Here is a 15,243-nt window from a genome sequence, read left to right as displayed (position 1 = left end):
TAGTTTGAATTACTGAAGACAGGGGATGCCCCCTACCCAGAAAACCCTCTGCTTCTCTCTTTCCAAAGTAGCTTCTGTTCAAGGCAAAATGTTTAGCTTGCCAGGCACTTCTGTCAGGGTGTGTGATTTGGCCTTGCTCAGCAGAAGACAGGAAGGCATACTTTGAAACTGTAGCGAGCCTTTGAGCTGATTGAGTTCTATGCTGGATACAAATATCAAGAAAAAGCCTCTGTTCCCATCTTGCTTACTGCGAAGGTTAGGGATGTGCCGCTCAAAAGTTTGCTGATTTGCCAGGCTGGCTGATACTGATACAGTACCATAGGCAGAGGGGGCCTGGGAACAGGAGGGAGAGCCACCTTCCTGGGGATGCTGTGGAGATAAGGACAGCCCCTGATGTACCGACAGAGAAGGGAGGGCAAGGGAACTGATCAGATGCCAGCCTTGCCATCAATGTGTTGTGTTCCATCTTCCTTAACATTTGGCTTTGATGCTTCAGACCCCTAAAATAAAAGGACTGGAACAGATGATCTCAAAGGCCTCTTCCCCCAACGTTCTTTGACTCAGGCATTTGGGGCATCTACAGATGCTGGGGAATACTGCAAGGCATGAGTGTCTGATAAGAAATGGCAAGGCTGCTGGGGAAGGGTGGAGTTATTCTCATTTTTTAAAATGGCACACCCTTTGGCTCTGAAATGGCCTTTCTTAGGCTGCGTTATATGGAAATACTAGCATAAATATTTGAATATGGATGTTTGGAACTGTAAAACATTAAGAGACAGGGGTTTCTCTGTGTAGCCTTAACTGTCTTAGAACTCACTTTGTAGACCAGACTGGTTTTGAACTCAGAGATCCACTGGTCTCCTGCCTCCCATGTGCTGGGATCAAAGGTGTGTACCACCACCACCTGAACTGATTTTCAGCTGCATTTTAATGATTCATAATGAAGCATTTCCAAAGAGAATTAAGCATCCAAACAGAGAGATGTCTAAGTATAAACTACACAGTAGATACTAACACAAACAATGACAAACAAGTCTTATTAGTTGTATGGCTCATTAGTAATTTGATTACATATTGAAATAATTTTCATATGTTAGTCTAAACAAAATATGTGACTAAAATTAATGTCACCTATTTCCTCTTCCTGTTTTAAATGCTACATGTGGCTGGCTTTGTACTGTCACTGAACCACATTGCTCTTAGGAGTAGGGTGGAAGACAGGCTGGCCAGGCTTAGAATTATTTACTTTATATATTTCTATATTGTTTAATTTTTCTCCTAGTACACATGAGTTACTTTCATCATTTACAAAGAATAATAAGGGATCTTGAGTCATTCAAGCAAAGTTAATTCTTATGATTATGTATGTATATATTGTATGTATATGTATAGGTATCCATGTATGTGCCTGTGTGTAAGCACATAATGGAAGTCAGAGGTAGACTGACTTCCATTGCTTCCTACCTTAGTTTTTGAGACAGTATCTCTCTCTGAGGCTGGAGCTCACTGATTGGCTAGGCTGGCTGCCTAAAAAGCTGTAGGGAACCTCCTGTGTCCACCTGTGCAGTGCTGGAATTACAGGTGTGTGTGTCCCATGTGCTTGCTTTTTTACATATGAGGACCAAAGATCTGAACACAGGTTCTCATGCTTGTACAATGGACACTTTTCTGACTGGGCCATCTCCCAAGCCCCCCTAAAATATCTTTTAAAATCTTAAGGAAACGGAGAGTCTTCCCTCTAATTCGTTTCTGTGAGACTGTTGGCAGAGTCTGAAATAAATGTTTTCCCATCGGTGACAATGAAACTTCCCCGGTATCTCTCTGATTTACCAGCAGTTTCTAATCGCCTGAAAGTTCCCCCCCCCCTTTTTTTTTTATTACTGCTATCATTAACAAGGTAGCCCTGCTTGACAGCCATCCCAGCTGGATTGGTAAGGAAATGTTCTCAGGGAGTAAGAGTTAAGCCCAGGAGACCTGGGGAAACGGGGATAAAAGATAAATAACCTTTAAAGAAATTTCTCTTCTTTTTTTTCCAATTCCCTCCTTATACCATATCGAGATTCCCCAAAGCTTTGGGGTCTGTAGCTCTAGGCTGAACTTCTTACCTTACTAATTGACATAGCCAGGATTTGAGCTTTCCCCCACAGACTTGTCTGTGTTACACATAAACATGCACTGGCTGTAACAATATCACTTTCAAAGGAGCACTAATCTGCTGAAGTCATCCAGTCAGAAAACATTTGCTTGTCCGCGTCTTGTGTCTGATCTGCGTGTGTAAAAAGAAGAAGATTGGGAGGGAAGAAAGAAGGAAGGACGAAGAAAGAACAATTGTACTTTTTCCTGGGGTGGGAGTGGGGCTGTCTCACATATCCCAGGCTTGTCTCCTTTTGCTATTAGGACTGGAATGACCTTGAACTTCTGATCCCCCTGCCTCCACTTCCTGAGCAGTAGAATTACAAAGCATGAGCTACCCTGCCTGGTTCGGGCAGAGCTGGAGATAGGATGCAGGGATTTGTACAAGGATGAGCATTGCTCCCCAGCCTGCAACAGTGAGTTTATAAAACTGGACTTTGTGCCGGTATAAAACTGATTTTCTTACTCTTCTTTGTTGCATCATCAGTTTTCACATTGTGTACCCTCTGCTTAAAAAGCAAGCTCCGGGATTCTCTACACAAACCTAGAGGTGCCTCACTTGAAGGTTAGGGAGTAAGTAGCTGGGTTAGAATGGATATCAGAGTGGCTGCAGTTCTCAGAGAGATTAGGAAACAGCTACCTGTGTGTCTTCAAAACTGTGTGGGACTCATATCACCACCCCCATCTCCCTGGATCACATTTGTCTGTTTTTGTCTTTCTTGCTAGACTGAAGAATCTAGTGGTACTGACCACTATGGCCAGGACCCAGCTAAGTCCAACCAACACCCAGCTCAGCGAACATGTACCGATTACTCCATGAAAGAGTGAGTGAAGAAATGACTGGACCTGTCATCATCTAAACACTGAGGAAATCAGTCCATCCCAACAAAGGACTTGAAAACACTGGTAGTATTATCTGTCTCATCACGGAACAGTTGAAGTGTCTATCACGGGCTACCAGCCTGCTAAATAAGGGCGAACTGAAACACGTACGTCCTGCTTTGGTTTACATTGTGGGAAGAGAACAGAGGCTCATGTCAGGCATCAGTAAACTAATGTAAACCTCTCGTAAGCTCTGCCAGCAGTAGGATGAGGTGTCTGATGGAGAACAGAGGGGCTACACCAGCTTACAACCAACATCTCTCCCCTCCGAGGGACAGTTAAGGTGAAAAGCAAGGATGATAAGGTCCAACTTTTTTTCCCCCTGGTGTTGGGGCTCGAACCTTTGGACTTACCTGCCAGGCATACATTCTATGGCTATGCCACATTATACCCTTGGGGGGTCACTATTAAACTATTAAATCCTACAGGAGGAGGGAGTGACACAGGAGAGACAGAGAGAGAAACAGAGAGAAACACACAAAGAGACAGAAACACAGAGACAGGGAGACAGAGACAAATAGAAAGATGAACATTCCAAGCACCTGGAGCCAGGGCCAGCTGCCTGTGCCACTCACTGCTAAAGGAATGACAGCTTGAACTCGAATTGATTCACATGAGTTGGAGAGCATACTAATTTGTATGCCTGGTCTCAGGTCTGTGGGAACCCACGTGCTGAGAGTGGGAAAGGAAAGACTCCTCTTACTTGTTGGACTCTCTTTAGGCCCTCCTCATGCTGTGATGAGGATGAGGAACTAGCCAGCAGGAGGCTGGTAGCTTTCATTGCGCTTCTTGCAAAGCCTTTCTGATCTGCTCTCATTCTGAATTTTCTGTGTTAAAAATACACTCTCTCTGCCCACTGAAAGTTGTTGTCCATAGAGGGGGTTCTAGGGATTTAACAGTTGAGAATTTTCACACTTCAACCTACACACATTGGTCTTTTAAAATATTTTTAGCCATTGTTTTTTAAATTTTATTTTTTTTAAATTAAGTACAGGTGTGTGTGTGTTCGCGTGCGTGTGCGTGTGTGCTTGTGGTTACCTGCACATGAATCCATGTGCCCATGGAGGGCAGAGGTATTGGATCCCTTGGATCTGGAGTTACAGAAGCTGTAAGCTGACTGAGGTGTTAGGAACTGCACTTGGGTTCTCTAGAAGAGCAGCAAGTGTTCTTAACTGCTGAGCCATCTCTCCCGCCCTGCCATCAAGTTTTATAAGTTAAACTAGAGTTTAAAAAATTATAGAGTGGGGCTGGAGAGATGGCTCAGTGGTTAAGAGCATCAACTGCTCTTCTAGAGGTTCTGAGTTCAATTCCCAGTTACCATATGGTGGCTCACAACCATCTGTAATGGGATGTGATGACCTCTTCTGGTGTGTCTGAAGAGAGCAACTCATATACATAAAATAAATAAATAAATAAATCTTTTTAAAAAAAGTTATAAACTATATATATGTGTGTGTATACATATATATATATATACATAAGTATATATACACATATATACATATATACATATACATATATATTTCTGTTTGTCATATCACAATCCTGTGACCATGGTCAGGAATTGGTTTTTTCTCCCTAATTATTATGAAATATAAGCTTATAAAATAAAATGTAAATAATTCAGGGGAAATTTTTGACATAATTTAATCTCACAGATTACCACTGCTAATATTTTGGTTATTTGTTCATTTACTGGTTTTTTTTTTTTCAGACAGTCTAACTCTGTGGCTCAGGCTGGCCTTAAGTTGTAGAACTCTTCCTGCCTCAGCCTCCTGAGTGCTGGGATTGCAGGTTTATGGCCCCATACTCTTCCCCATTGATAATGTTTAAAGATCTTTCTTTCTCAATATATTTTTTAAAATAAGGTCAAATTCTACATGACAATTGATAAGCTGATTCTTAATTCAGTATATGTAGGCACCTTTTTATGGCAATTGATGTCAAGTTTTTAAATGAGAAGTCACAATTTCAGTTAGCCAATGCTCTCTCGACCATTATTCTGTAACTGTTCATTAACTTTGTAATGAAATGAAATATAATTAACTTTGTATCCAAACATTTGTGGAATTTTTACATGCTTGTCATTATCCAGGGGAATTGCTTGATTTTTCAATATCTAACATATAACAGTGGTTCTTACTCAGTAACTAAAAGTAAGATGTTCTTTGCAAACACGTGGCCAAGAAATTTGAATAATGTTCCAGAGGGTGCAAACATGAAATACAAACACAAAAATGCAGAATTGTTCCTTCACTTTATAAAAAAATTTCTGTCACGTTTCACTTATTATCAGCTATCTATCTCGAAGGCTTCATGGGAGTTGGGGAGATTTGTCTATGGATTCTAAATGCCCCATGATTGATTGATTGATTGATTTTCATTTTAGTTTGTTTACTGGAGATGATTCCCATGAACTATTGCACGTGGGCTCTACCACCGCGCCATGTTCCCAGACCTACTAACCTACTAACCAGGCAGTCTTAGTGACCCAGACCTACTAACCTACTAACCAGGCAGTCTTAGTGACCCATGCCTATGACTCCAGAACTCAGGAAAGTAAGGCGGGAAGATTACTAATTCAAGGCTAGACTGGGCTACATAGCAAACAAACAAAGAAGAAACCATCTTGTCCTGTTGCAGAGAGCTAACGGAGTTCACCGCTCCCTTCTACGATGCCACCCTCTGGCCAAGAATGCAGATGGGTCAAGCAAGGTATGGAGCCAAGGCAGAGTTCCATACACCTACAAGTCAGAAGTGAGTCGGATGGGAGGATGTTAGCAGTCGGAAGGCCCCACAGGCCAGAGCTAGAGAAAGGAAACCTCAATAGATTGCTCTGGAGTTAAAGAGAACGGAGCCAAGGCCTGGCTGGTTTTGTGCTGGGTCAGCCTCTGTCTCCATGCCAGCGGCCCACACCAATCCATTCCGCCCTCAAACTTGATGTTCTCCTTGGTTACAAGCCGATGATTTTCAAAAAGACTTTTCTGTTTCTTTTTAGGCCGTAGCAACCTGCTCTCTTAAATAGCTTCTTTATCTGGTGCGGTAATTACGGTCTGTGACTAACTGCTGCAGTTCATAAACACCGGGTTTACCGTTAGGGTCAGTAGTTCTCCGTCTTGTCTGAATGGCAACTCCCCCAGCTGAGCTCAGCATTGAACGAGGCACCTCTCCCTGGGCACTGGGCTGGTTTTTCCTGGTGCGATTCACTGTGGGAGGGTTCCAGTTGTCTGTTATAAAAAGAGGTCACATTTTTATTAAAATTGAAGTCTAATACCAAAACATGCTTCAGGAGGCTGTTGCCTGGACATTTTAATTTTCCCTTAAACTTCTTTTCATGTTCCAAATGATCGGCAGTGTGCACACATGTCTTGTATATTCGAGAAGAAAAATGCCTTTTCAAAAAGTAATTCATAGGGGCTGGTGAGATGCTCCGGTGGTAACGGCATTTACGGGGCAAGCTGGGCAACATGAGCACCATCCCAGGAACCCACACAGTTGAAGAACTGGTTCCCCAAAGCTGTCCTGATTTCCAAGTAGTTGTGCCCTCCCTCCATTCTCACAATGAAGACTTTTTTTTTTTTTTTTCAAAACAGGGTTTCTTTGTGCAGCCCAGCAGTCCTAGAACTCTCTCTTTAGACCAGGCTGCCTTTGAACTCACAGAGATCTGCCTGCCTCTGCCTCTCGCTGGGATCAAAGGCATGCGCCACCACTGTCAGGCCTAAGTATAAAACTTGTAAAAGAAAATGTCATAGAAAATCTGCAGGATCTAAGTTTGGAGAAGGGAGTTCTTAGACAGTATCAAAAGCATAACCCACATGTACAAAAGGAACAATTGGTAAAATAAACTTAACACACAAAAATTTAAATTCTCTGAGAAAGTCTTTGCTAAAAGGAGCAGATGAAGAGAGAGCCTGCTGGATGGGGGAAAGTCTCTGCAAACCATACATCCTGACTAAGACTAGAATCTATTTTGTGTTTATGTAATTCTCAGATTTTGATATGAAAAACAATAAAGTTAGAAGGAGAAAAAATACAGAATAAAAACTAAGCCAGTGAAAAGCTTGTCGGCAGCTTTCCTCCAGATGAGATGTTCTAGTATGTCTATTAGAATAGTGGAAGCAAAAACATAGGAGTGTCCAGGTGTAGAAGGCTAAGACAGGAGGATTGAGACTCCCAAGTCAGTCTAGGTTACCCAGCAGGATCATGTCATTGTGCCCCCACCCCTCAAACGAATGGCGAGACCGAGGAGAAATGGATCATGGTTATGTTGCTGGTGAGACCCTAAATCAGTGGTTCTCAACCTGTGGGTCAGGACCCCTCTGGAAGGCTGAATGACCCTTTTACTGGGGTCACCTAAGACCAACAGAAACCACAAATATTTACATTATGATTCATAACAACAGCAAAATGACAGTTATGAAGAAGCAACAAAAATAATTGTATGGTTTGAGGATTACCACAGCATGAGAAACTGTACTAAAGGGTCACAATATTAGGAAGGTTGAGAACTACTGCGTTAAAAAGTTATTAGCGGAGCTCACAATTAGGGATAGAGTGATCCTGAAGGTAAAGATCCCTGAGGTGGATGCTGTCACATCCCTGGAACAAAAAGAGAGCTGAGTGGATGGATCTATAACCTAACAGGGTGAAGAGAGCTAGAAGAATGATTCAGACACTGGACAGTCTTCATGTCTGTGGAGAGCTTATACAATCATTCTTCAAGTGATCACTGAAGACCTGCCATGGGATGAACCCTGAGGACTCATCTATGATACCCAGAGTTAAGAACTCAGTAGTATAATTTACTTTCCAGTATGAAAATGCATGAATGAGTTTTTGCTTGCTTATTAAATAATGTCTTTGTTTTACAAAAAAAAAATAAAAAATAAAAAAAAAATAAAAAATAAAATGGCCCAGCCTCTCTGAAGCTAGTTTGGTACTCTCTTAAAAACTAAGCATATACCCTATTCATGATCCGACTCTGCAACCGTATTTCTTGCCTTTTATCCCAGAATCAAGAACGCTCATAATCTACACAAGCATCTGCCCACCAGTGTTAACAGCAGCAGGACAACCTGCTGACTAGAAACAGCTGATCTCAGTGTCAAATACTTGATGATTCTATCTACCTAGTTATAAACAGCCTACAGACTGTAACATGGCAGAGATGGAGAAGTCGGGCGGTTGCCATTGGTTACGATTGGTAGGTAGAGGTGTGAATTAAAGACCTGCAGGAAAAAAGAGATTCTGGGGGAAGAGATGGCTATGATTTTTTGTTTCAGTTCTAACAAGTCTCTCAGGGTTAGAACAGCAAACATTGATTGTATCAATGTCAGCTTCCTGGATTCCATTTGGACACAGTAATGTAAGATTATAACCACTGAGGGGAAAACCAGTACTAGGACCTGGCCCATTATCTTTGCTGCTTCCTGTGAATGGCTAATGCTTTTCAAACAAAAAGCCTTTTGAAAAAAATCAATTTATGCTATGTAGAAAATTATAGAAGATGGAGAAAAATATAAAATTGCTATTTTTAACATTTAGAACCTTTGGGTATTTGTTTTAGGATGTTGGAAGTTATTGCTTAATTTCTGGTTTTAATCTTCACCTCAAGACATACTTGACAAAACATAAACTACTACTTTAAATTTTTTTTATTATGATTATGTGCATGCTTTTGCAGAGGTCAGAGAACTTGTAGGAATGGATTCTGTCCTTTCATGTAAATGCCTAGGATTGAACTCAGATCCTCAGCCTTGGTAGCAAGCCCCTTTACTCATGTTTGCATCCTTCACTACTGTATTATTCCAGAACATTTTCCCCATACTCAGGCAAACTCTGAACCCATTTCCAAGCTCTGTTCATTCTCCTTTTGTCTAGCCAGTGTCTCTCAACCTGTGGGTTGTGACCTTTTTGGGGGTTACCTAAAAACCATCAGAAAACACAGATACTTACATTATGATTCATAGTGGTAGCAAAATTACAGTTATGAAGTAGCAACAAAAATACTTTTATGGTTGGGGGTGTCAGGACAACATGAGGATCTGTATTAAAGCATGGTAGCTTTAGGAAGGTGGAGAACCACTGTCCTAACCCCTCTCGATCACAAATCTGCATACTATCTCTCCACCTGTGCTTTTAAGACTGATGCAACCATACAGCACTTGGCCGTTTGTGTCTGTCTCTTTCAGTGAGTATATTGTTTTTAAGGCTTATCAGTTATGTAGCTCACAACAGTAGACCATTCCATTTTATGAATAAATAATATTCCACACATGGATATGTATACATTTTTGTATTTCATAACATTTTACTTCCCTTCTCTTCCTTTACAGTCTCTTTTACAAGTAATTAGTTTAATTAACTCTCTTCAGCCCAATCTTGTAGCCTGTAGCCTCTTCACCATTCACCCAAGTCTGGCATATAGTCTCATATGAACCCCTTAGCTCTAGGTCTCCCACTTCTCTACCTCAGCTGAAGTAATCTGCTCCATCAGATCCATCCTGATCTGGAATGCACAGATCTGTATCCACACAGCTCATCAAGGACTCAGAAGCCAGGCAGAGTGGATGGTTTGAGGAAACTAGCTTCATGTCACCAGGATCAGAGCAAAGTCAGTGACTTCTTACACACGTAGGCTTGGCCCATCCCTGGAAAGCGCTAAATATCATTCCCAAAGCCACTTTTCCAAAGCTTTTTTTTAGACATGAACTCTACCTTGAGAGTCCCTCTTCTCTATGTTTGTACCCAAGTTCAGAATATTATAGCATCAGGAACTTATCTGTTTCTAACAACCATGATTTTCTCTCCCCATTAGCACAGGTACACCATGCTGTAACCTGCAACCTGAGAAGCCTTTATGGTGTACCAAGAACCACCTGGAGCCATTATGTTTGCATCCTTATATTCTTCATCAAGAAACATACTTAGCATGCTCACAAGTGAATACAGATTCAGGAGAGCAGGCCTGGAGAGTTTCAGGATCCATTCTGAAATTATATCTCTGTTGTGTAACAAGTTTCCTCAAGATTGAAACATTCCATCCTTAGGGGAAGCTCCTTAAACCAGAAGGTAAACAATTCAAAATAGCTTCAGGAAGACCCTGAAACTGACCAGATTCACTAGGCCCCTCTCTCCCTGCCAGATTAAACAATGAAGTAGAGAGTCCCTCGGAGACTCACTGTGCTGCAGAGAAGGCTGAGACCAGACAGACTGCCTGGAAGAAGCAAAACCTCCCCGAGCTATCTGGAAAAGGCCTAAACCAGAGTCACTTGGTCTAAAAGAAAGCATTTTCTTCTATCTGTTGAGCTGCCTGCAGGCTGTGCAGAGTGTTCCAGGTCCCCAGCTTTGTGAGCTGTCACCCGTGCTGGGGTGGGCTTTGTTGCTGCAACTGTTTGTGAGTCATTTCTGTTTCAATTCATATCCCTGTAAGTAACCTCAATAAAATTTATTGGTTGACCAAGTTGGACTTTGGTGACATCTGTGCTTTGGTCTGTCATGGGATCCCTATCTGGGGTAAGTAGACTTGTGTTTCATCTTCCCAGGAAAAGTTTTGTCACACAACAATCACCCTGACTGGCAGAAACTGGATTTACCAGTCAAGTCCTCCAAGCATAGATCAGCCAGTCTTCCTATGCTCACATACTGGCTCCATTTTGATTATCTGTTTGACTTTGATTTTAGTTTCCTCATCTTTAAAATGGGCATAAAATAAATAAAAGCAGCCTCTTATGGTTGTTTTTAAAGACCACAAAGAGGATTTCTGTAATTCTGAGGACTATTCTACCTGACCTATGGTGAAGGCCCTGCTGGCTGTCCTCATGATTTTATTAGTACATTGCTTTTTAAGAATAGGAAAGTGCTGGGGTTTGATGTGAGATGTTCACCATAGCCATATACATGTGAACACTTGGCTCAGTTTGGAAAGCTTGTACAATCTTTTAGGAGGCAGAGTCTTGCTAATGGGTCTCCGAGAGAGAGCCTTGAGCTTCTGGAATCCAGCTCCACTTCCTGTTCACCCTCTGCTTTCCCGATTCAGATACAATGTGGTCAGCAGCCTCCAGCTCCTGCTGCCCTGCCTGCCCCACCATGATGGGCCACATCCCCTTAAACTGCAAAGAAACCCTTCCTCCCCTAAGCTGCTTCTTGTCATGTATTTTGTCACAACAATGAGAAAAGAAGCTAAGGCAATGCCATCCACTTACCTTGGGATTCTGCCAGCAAGGTTATCACCAGATGAGGTCCCCTGATTGTGGCCCTTTACAAGTGTGAGCCACAATAAGGCCATTTTCATAAAACTCACTCCACTGTGTTACCATCTTTGGTAGAAGAAAATGAATAAGGGCTCAGTAGGCCATCCTCACCAATAGGAAAACAGACCAAGTGTTTTGTATACATCACGTATAGTCTTCAGTGGAAATAAGAGCCGCCACATGTCTTTCTACAGTCTGTCATCATGTAAAATTCACAAAGCCAAGCCTCTGCTAACAGTTGAACTGAAGAAATGTGCTGTGCCTGGGATAAGATAAAAAAAAAAAAAAAGATGAAGGGCTAAGGTAAGATTGACACGAATGGGACTAGGAATAGTATGCAAAGTGAAGGTAGCGGCTCACATGTTTGGATAAGTGTGGTTCCATTCACCTCAAAGCCGAGCACAGAGATGCAGTAATGAAGGTCCACGGCTGATGGTCCAGACTACAGTTCAGTTCTCTACCATATGAGCCACACTGCCCCGAACCATATCCTTCTTCTCTGTTGAAGGTCACCTCCCTACAGATAATTGTGTCCTTAGAATAGTTCTGAACATCCCGCTGCTGTGTTCTGTGGAGGTGAAAAGGGAAGATGCACATAGATTTTGGTTCTGGCTTGATGAAGATTCAGTCAGACAACACTGTAGACTCAAAATGACCCAGGAATGGCTGCTGCTGCTGATGTTGTATAAAGGGATGAACATCGTCGAGATAGGATGCCAGCCATTCAGCTGAACTTAGCTCAGTCTTTAAGCTACTGTCTATAAGTTATCCCACGGACTGTGGAGCATTTGTTGAAGGTATCCAAACTCTGGTTCTTCTCTGGTGTGTGTGTGTGTGTGTGTGTGAGAGAGAGAGAGACAGAGACAGAGACAGAGAGACAGAGAGAGACAGAGACAGAGACAGAGACAGAGACCAGAGAAACAGAGAAAAAGACAGAAGAAAGAAAATTTGTACACATGAATGCAGTGTCCTTTGGAGCCCAGACGAGGGTGTCAGATTCCCCTGGAGCTGGAGTTACAGGCAGGTGAGCCACCTTATGTGAATGTCAAGAACTGACCTTGCATCTTAGAGCATACACACTATTAACCATTCAACCGTCTCTCCAGCTACTTGTTGAATTTTTCTTATACCGCAAACAAACAAACAAACAAAATATGACGCGCCTTTTAAGCATTTCAGCAGCCAGGCCTTCTCTCTATGCAATCTTGGGCTTCATATGAGCAACCTTAACTTTTTCTTGTGCCCTGAATATTTCTGCAAATGCACTTAAAACAAGAAGCAAAAGTATCAGCGCCGTGCAGAAGGCAACAGTACGTTAAGAATGCCGTGGCGAATTGAGCTGCACTCTGAGAGCAGATTAAAGTTGTTTGAAATGCTTCAAAGAGAAGGAAAACTTTAATCCCCTGAAGGCCTCCATCAAATCCATAGTCCTTAATTTCAGAAAAATTCCCAAGTCATTTAAAAGGCCCAAATATCATTTTACAGTTCGGAAAGGAGTCACAGAGAACCTTTCTAATGTTTTCCCAACATTCTTCCTTCCTTTAAGGGCTCAGTAAAGCTGAGTGTCCCTTGCAGAGACTGGCCCAAGTGGACTGATGGCCCTCCTGTCTTGGGGGTGGGGACAGCCTTCCCTAGGGCTCCGCCTTGACTTCATGTCTAATGACTACCTGGAGAATTCCTTCAAACTGCAGAGTCAGGCATTTTCACTGTTATTTCTGGGCGAGATTCGAATGTCTGTCACTGTGTGGAAGAACGCCCAGTCCTTCCAGAAGGCAACGCTGAAGGAGAGAAAGCTTCCAAGTGAGACGACAAACAAGGCAGGCTGCAAGTGGGACCATACTTTGGTCTCTGCTTTCATCAGCTCAGAGGCTAACTCACTTCTCATCCTTTTCTGCCCATGGAAACACTTAGCTATAGCTCATGACCCCAGTGGTCCCAGGGAAGAAAATTATGGAGCTACCACCATGCCCAGTGCTGTACCTAAGAGTCTGATATGTAGCACCACTTTAGAAAGCATTGAGACAAATACCTTGTTAAGAGTTCTATATGACAAATGAGAAAGTCAAGGTGTAGACAGGCTAACTAAACTGCCTGTTGTCATATCTACTTAGTATTTGATCAGGATTCAAACACAGATTTTTTAAAATCTCTGTCTCTGTCTCTCTGTCTCTCTCTCTCTGTCTCTCTGTCTCTCTCTCTCTCTCTCTCTCTCTCTGTGTGTGTGTGTGTGTGTGTGTGTGTGTGTGTGTGTGTGTTTATAGGTGTGCAGCTTTTCCAGAGCATAGTAGGAAGGACCAGACATTGTGGAATTACATTGTAATTAACACATTTCCCTGGCTCTAGTTAAAACGATCACTCATAACCCTTCCCAATAGAGTTAAACGGTATATACTCCTCTGACCCAGCGAAAACTTGGAGGTGGTAGGTGTATGCTGACCACATTTTGCCTTGCCTCCAGCCTACCCTAATACAAAACCCACAGAGGCAACGAAGATAGGAGGGGGTTTCAATTGTCATTTGTGTTTGTTGGAGGAAAAGATACCAGAGGGCTTCACCTCGATGGCTTAGCACACAACGCCAGAACACTGACCTCAGACTACAGCCCCATCACTGATTGCCAGTAATCCTGCTCCAGAGGTGATACAGTGGCCTTCCTTTTTAAAAGGAGAGAAAAAAAAAAACCCTCTGAAGAAACAGCACTTGCCTTAGTGCTCTGAAAAGTTGGCATCCTTCCAGGACAGACTTATGTACTTGGAAGAAAAAAAAAATAGAAAGAGAGAGAGATGGGATTTGGGCCAAGAATGGTCCTACAAACGAGAGAAATATAGAGCAGGCAGCTGGAGCAGAGCAGCCAAGTGGTACCACCAGCTGCAGGCCCATTAATTAACATTCCCTGGTATGTGGCGGTTCCCGTGACCTTGATTCTTGTTGAATTTACAGAGATAATTTTAACAGAGCCTCTACTTTTCTCACTGGAGTATATTTATCCAAGGAGTACCTTACATATTTCCCCTCATCTCTCCAAGCAGTAAATTTATTCTAATTGCAAAGAGATATAGTAAAAGCCTGATTGAATGCTCGGCAGTTTATAGAGATTTATTTCTGGGGCTTAAGGGGTTTTTTAGAGTGTGTGTGACTAGAAGAAGGGTTTGAGGGGAGCTGGGGGAAAGGAGCCTAAGAGAAAATGTAGGTTTAATGAATCTATAAAATGACCCCGTTGTTAGTAAATGTTACTCCAAAAGAGTTTAAACAGCTTGACTGAAGCCAGCATCCATAACACTCAGTCTCAGGTGAGGTGTCTATAGCTTCTCTTTGGGTTTCCCTGGGACAGTTGTTATTCTCCACTCAGGGAGGGGGTATGTAGATGAGAGTAGGTAGAAAGTGAATTTAACTGCACATTTCCAAGTACTAACTAACAGGTATGAGAAGAGGCTTGAGGGAACTACCAGCACCTGCCCTGCAAGCCCCTGCCATCTCAGAAAATCCCGGAAGCTCTGGATCCTGACAGCTTGCCCTCTGTCTCTGGGTCTGACCAGCAATGGGGAGTCTTTCAGAGCCTAAGGCTCTCCCAGCTAATGATGAGATAGACGGATGCTTCAACCCTAATGGGGCCTTCTGCTTAAAATAGGCTTTGCATGCACACACTACTGAACTTTTCCCCGAAAACCCTCCAGGCTTTTGATCCCAGGAGAGACATTCATCTTTTTTGCAGCTGCTTTGCAAGTTCCGCTGGGGCTGAATTTCAGGACTCCCAACTGTTAAACTGGTTACATTGTAAATCTAGCCACAGTGCTGAAATGGAGACATCTGTCCTGGAGGAAGAGGTGAGATGGAAAAGAGTCTCAAATAGAAGCTATTGGGCAGCAAGACCAGAGTGAAGATATCCTAGCCACAAGTTGTTTGATGTGTGTAGGTCAGTCTTTTTTTTTTTTTTTTTTTTTTTTGGACTTGATAATGGAGAACCTTGAAGAAAACT

General features: G+C 42.5%; 1 long non-coding RNA gene across 1 annotated transcript; it reads right to left on the bottom strand.

Moving 5' to 3' along the window:
• Nucleotides 1-6,112: 6,112 nt before the first annotated feature.
• Nucleotides 6,113-11,820, bottom strand: LOC143441381 (uncharacterized). Its single transcript, XR_013108721.1, has 3 exons — nucleotides 11,628-11,820; nucleotides 11,220-11,529; nucleotides 6,113-6,242 (listed from the first exon to the last, which is right to left on the bottom strand). It is a non-coding gene; the product is annotated as an uncharacterized LOC143441381 (long non-coding RNA).
• Nucleotides 11,821-15,243: the final 3,423 nt, after the last annotated feature.

Source organism: Arvicanthis niloticus, chromosome 2 (genome assembly GCF_011762505.2).
Source record: "Arvicanthis niloticus isolate mArvNil1 chromosome 2, mArvNil1.pat.X, whole genome shotgun sequence".
Lineage (NCBI taxonomy): Eukaryota > Metazoa > Chordata > Mammalia > Rodentia > Muridae > Arvicanthis > Arvicanthis niloticus.
This window is presented reverse-complemented; position numbering and strand designations above follow the sequence as displayed.